The 5,000-nt window shown below is 70.3% G+C and overlaps 1 non-coding gene across 1 annotated transcript; it reads right to left on the reverse strand.

Moving 5' to 3' along the window:
* Positions 1 to 3,783: 3,783 nt before the first annotated feature.
* LOC135978329 (5S ribosomal RNA) lies at positions 3,784 to 3,902 on the reverse strand. The gene has a single exon (XR_010595751.1). It is a non-coding gene; the product is annotated as a 5S ribosomal RNA (ribosomal RNA).
* Between the last annotated feature and the right edge of the window lie 1,098 nt (positions 3,903 to 5,000).

Consider the following 5,000-nt stretch of genomic DNA (forward strand, 5'->3'; position numbering starts at 1 on the left):
TGCCCCGGGCGGTCCGGTGGGGGAGGCTTAGCAGTCGTCATCCGAGGACTCCGGGGGCAGGCTTAATAGTGGTTCCAGGGGAGGCTTAATAGTCGTCCCCCGGGCAGTCCGGGAGAGGCTTAATCGTCATCCCCCGACAGTGTGTGTGTGTGTGTGGGGGGGGAGGCTTAGCAGTCTTCCCCCAGGCTGGGTGGGGGCCTGGCGGGAGGCGTCGCAGTCTTCCCCCGGGCGGTCCGGTGGGGGAGGCTTAGCAGTCGTCATCAGGGCGGTCCGGGGGTGGGGGGAGGCCTCAGAGTCGTCCCTCGGAGAGCCGGGTCGGCGGCGGTGGCGGGTGTCAGGCTTTACGTCCAGCCTCCGGAGGGTGAGCGTCCTCGGACGGGATGCAGCTGCCGCAGAGAGGCAGCCTCTGAGGCAAGGAGCGGAGCACCGAGGCTGGGGAGAGGGGAGCAGGAGCCGGGGGCTGGGGTGGGTGGGTGGGGGGGGCGTTCAGGACAACCGATCAAGCCCCGGGAAGCGGCTGTCAAATGTTCAAAGTCCCCCCCGGGACAACAGGTCAAGCCCTGGGAGGCGGCTGTCAAATGTTCAAAGTCCCCACCGGGACAACAGGTCAACCCCCGGGAAGCGGCTGTCAAATTTTCAAAGTCCCCGTTCGGCCACCAGGTCAACCCGCTGAATCTACTGGGTTGACCTGGCGGCCGGTTTGCTTTCCGGCCACCAGGTCAACCCATTGGATTCGACGGGTTGACCTGGCGACCGGTTTGCTTTCCGGCCACCAGGTCAACCCATTGGATTCGACGGGTTGACCTGGTGGCCGGTTTGCTTTCCGGACCGGATGTCACCCCACTCCCAGGGCAGCGCGGCAGTGGTGCTGAGGACCGCAGAGGGGGGGCTTAATAGTCGAGAGGGAGCAGGTCCGGGGGAGGCTTAATAGTCGTCCCCCGAGGACTCCGGGGGCCAGGCTTAATAGTCGTCCCCCCGGGCGCTCCAGGGGGAAAGCTTAATAGTCCTCCCCCGAGGATAGGCTTAATAGTCGCCCCCCGGCCAGTCCGGGGGAGGCTTAATAGTCGTTCCAGGGGAGGCTTAATAGTCATCCCCCGGGCAGTCCGCGGGAGGCTTAATAGTCGTCCCCCGAGTGCTCCGGGGGGCAGGCTTAATAGTCGTTCCCCAGGCAGTCTGGGAGAGGCTTAAGAGTCATCCCCCGACAGTGTGGGTGTGGGTGTGGGCGGGGGGGAGGCTTAGCAGTCGTCCCCAGGGCGGTCCGGGGGTGGGGGGAGGCCTCAGAGTCGTCCCTCCGAGAGCCGTGTCGGCGGCGGTGGCGGGTGTCAGGCTTTACGTCCAGCCTCCGGAGGGTGAGCGTCCTCGGACGCGATGCAGCCGCCGCAGAGAGGCAGCCTCCGAGGCAGGGAGCGGAGCACCGAGGCTGGGGAGTGGGGAGCAGGAGCCGGGGGGGAGGTGGGGGGCGTTCAGGACAACAGGTCAACCCCCTGGAAGCGGCTGTCAAATGTTCAACGTCCCCACTCGGCCACCAGGTCAAGCCCCGGGAAGCGGCTGTAAAATTCTCAAAGTCCCCACCGGGACAATAGGTCAAGCCCTGGGAGGCGGCTGTCAAATGTTCAAAGTCCCCACCGGGACAACAGGTCAACCCCCGGGAAGCGGCTGTCAAATTTTCAAAGTCCCCGTTCGGCCACCAGGTCAACCCGCTGAATCTACTGGGTTGACCTGGCGGCCGTTTTGCTTTCCGGCCACCAGGTCAACCCATTGGTTTCGACGGGTTGACCTGGCGGCTGGTTTGCTTTCCGGCCACCAGGTCAACCCATTGGATTCGACGGGTTGACCTGGTGGCCGGTTTGCTTTCCGGCCCGGGTGTCACCCCACTCCGAGGGCAGCACGGCAGTGGTCTTGAGGACCACAGAGGGGGGCTTAATAGTCGAGACGGAGCAGGTCCGGGGGAGGCTTAATAGTCGCCCCCCGGCCAGTCCGGGGGAGGCTTAATAGTCGTCCCCCGAGGACTCCGGGGGCCAGGCTTAATAGTCGTCCCCCCCCGGGCGCTCCAGGGGGGAAAGCTTAATAGTCCTCCCCCGAGGACTCCGGGGGCAGGCTTAACAGTCGTCCGCCCCGGGCGCTCCAGGGGGAAAGCTTAATAGTCCTCCCCCGACAGTGTGTGTGTGTGTGTGTGGGAGGGAGGCTTAGCAGTCTTGCCCCGGGCGGTCCGGTGGGGGAGGCTTAGCAGTCGTCCCCAGGGCGGTCCGGGGGTGGGGGGGGGGGGGAGGCCTCACAGTCGTCCCTCGGAGAGCCGGGTCAGCGGCAGTGGTGGGTTTACGTCCAGCCTCCGGAGGGTGCGCGTCCTCGGAGGCGATGCAGGCGCCGCAGAGAGGCAGCCTCCGAGGCAGGGAGCGGAGCACCGAGGCTGGGGAGAGGGGAGCAGGAGCCGGGGGCTGGGGCTGGGGGTGGGGGGCGTTCAGGACAACCGGTCAAGCCCCGGGAAGCAGCTGTCAAATGTTCCAAGTCCCCACTCGGCCACCAGGTCCACCCCAGTCTAGCAATGGGGTTGACCTGGCTGACGGCCGGTTAGTATCAAGGTAAACTCACCGTCGTCCACAGGAGGGCAGCTCTCAGGCCGGCCGGCTGCGGCTGACTCTGGGGCGGCGCCCGGTCCCGGCAGCGAGGGGCGGGGGGCGCGGAGCGAGACGGGGCTAACCGGGGGGGGGCGCCTCCTGCGACTTTGGGGGCCGCGGGTCGTCAGTGGCGTGCAGGCCGGGCCTCTCCCGGGGGATTCGGGGGGGCGGTCCTGCGGGCCGGGCGCAGGGGGCTCGAGCGAGCCCGGGCCGGTCCGCCCCGGGGCCGGGGTCTCCGCCTGCGGCTCAGGGGGGCGCGGGTCGTCGGGGGAGGAAGCCCGGGGGAGCCGCACACCGGCCCGCCAGGCCAGGCCTGGCCTGGATGGCCGCGGGGGGATTCGGGGCGGTCCCGCGGGCCGGGGGCCGGGCGCAGGGGAGGCGGGGGGGCCGAGCGAGTCCGTCCCGGGCCCGGGGCCTCCCCCTGCGGCTTTGGGGTCCGTGGGTCCCCGCTGGAGGAAGCCACTGGGAGCTGGACACCCGCCGTCCGTCCCGCCAGGCCAGGCCTGGCCTGGGTGGCCGCGGGGGGATTCGGGGCGGTCCCGCGGGCCGGGGGCCGGGCGCAGGGGAGGCGGGGGGGCCGAGCGAGTCGGGCCCGGGCCCGGGGCCTCCCCCTGCGGCTTTGGGGTCCGTGGGTCCCCGCTGGAGGAAGCCGCTGGGCGCTGGACACCCGCCGTCCGTCCCGCCTGGCCAGGCCTGGCCTGGGTGGCCGCGGGGGGATTCGGGGCGGTCCCGCGGGCCGGCGGCCGGGCGCAGGGGGTCCGAGCGAGTCCGTCCCGGGCCCGGGGCCTCCCCCTGCGGCTTTGGGGTCCGTGGGTCCCCGCTGGAGGAAGCCGCTGGGCGCTGGACACCCGCCGTCCGTCCCGCCTGGCCAGGCCTGGCCTGGGTGGCCGCGGGGGGGGATTCGGGGCGGACCTGCGGGCCGGCGGCCGGGAGGGTCCGGGCCAGTCCGCCCCATGCCCGGGGTCTCCCCCAGCGGCTTCGGTGGCCCCGGGGGGGGTCCTCCGCGGAGGAAGCCGGGTGGGTGGGGAGCCGGACCCCAGGCGCCCAGACCCGTGACCTGCGGCCGCGACCTCCGACTCGGCAGGAGCGACGAGGGGCTTTCCGGCCCGTCCCCCCCTCTCCTTCCCCCCCAGAAAAGGAGAGAGAGCTGACTCGGACCGGGAAAAGCTGCCTACGGCACCTGGGATTCCCAGGCGGTCACCCATCCAAGTACTAGCCAGGCCCGGGACGGTTTACCTTCCGAGATCGGACGGGATCGGGGGCGTTCGGTCCGGTATGGCCGTAGGCACCCGGCCCCGCGCCTCCTCGCCCGCTTTCCCCTGCCGACGCCCGGGCCTGCCGCACGGTGAGCCCCGGTCGGACTGCCCCCCCCCCCTGCGGCAGGGCCCCCGTCTCTCGCGGGCCCGGTCCTTTTTTCCTTTTCGAGCTCCGGGGCCCGGGCTGGCCGCCAGAGCCCCTCCGCCCGCCCTCCCCGGCGTCGGGGAAAATACTGTCCCGGACTTCCAGTGCGCCCGATCCTGTCAGCCGGGGGGTGGGGAGGGGCAGTCCCTCGCTGCGGCCGGGGAGGGTGAGCCCAGGGCGGCTTGCCTGCCGTGCGAGGCCCCTCTCGGCCACCAGGTCAACCCCGAGTCGAAAGGGCTGAAAAATTTTCAGAGTCCCCTCCCGGGCACCAGGTCAACCCGTGGAATCGGACGGGTTCACCTGCTGGCCGGTTCGCTTCCCGGGCACCAGGTCAACCCGTGGAATCGAAAGGGTTCACCTGCTGGCCGGTTTGCTTTCCGGCCACCAGGTCAACCCCTAGGGGTTTTAACGGGGGCACGCCCGGTGGCCTCTTTCCCGTCCGGTCACCAGGTCAACCCGGATCTCCCTCCTTCCCTGGGCGTCCCCTCCTCGGAGGCGTCAGGTTCCATTCCCCCCCCCCCCCCAGACTTCCAGGGGCCCGATCCAGTCGGCCGGGAGGCAGTCCCTCGCTGCGGCCGGGGAGGGTGAGCCCAGGGCGGCCTGGTCCATGTCTCTAGTGGGCCCGATCCTTTTTTTTTTTTTCGAGCTCCGGGGCCAGGCCCGCCCGGGCAGCCCTCCTCGGAGGCGTGGGGCGATTTCCCCCCGCCCCCAGACTTCCAGGGGCCCGATCCTGTCGGCCGGGAGGCAGTCCCTCGCTGCGGCCGGGGAGGGTCAGCCCAGGGCGGCTTGCCTGCCGTGCGAGTCCCCTCTCGGCCACCAGGTCAACCCCGAGTCGAAAGGGCTGAAAAATTTTCAGAGTCCCCTCCCGGGCACCAGGTCAACCCGTGGAATCGAACGGGTTCACCTGCTGGCCGGTTCGCTTTCCGGCCACCAGGTCAACCCGTGGAATCGAAAGGGTTCACCTGCTGGCCGGTTCGCTTTCCG

The sequence above is a fragment of the Chrysemys picta genome, unplaced genomic scaffold (genome assembly GCF_011386835.1).
Source record: "Chrysemys picta bellii isolate R12L10 unplaced genomic scaffold, ASM1138683v2 scaf211, whole genome shotgun sequence".
Taxonomy (NCBI): Eukaryota; Metazoa; Chordata; order Testudines; family Emydidae; genus Chrysemys; species Chrysemys picta.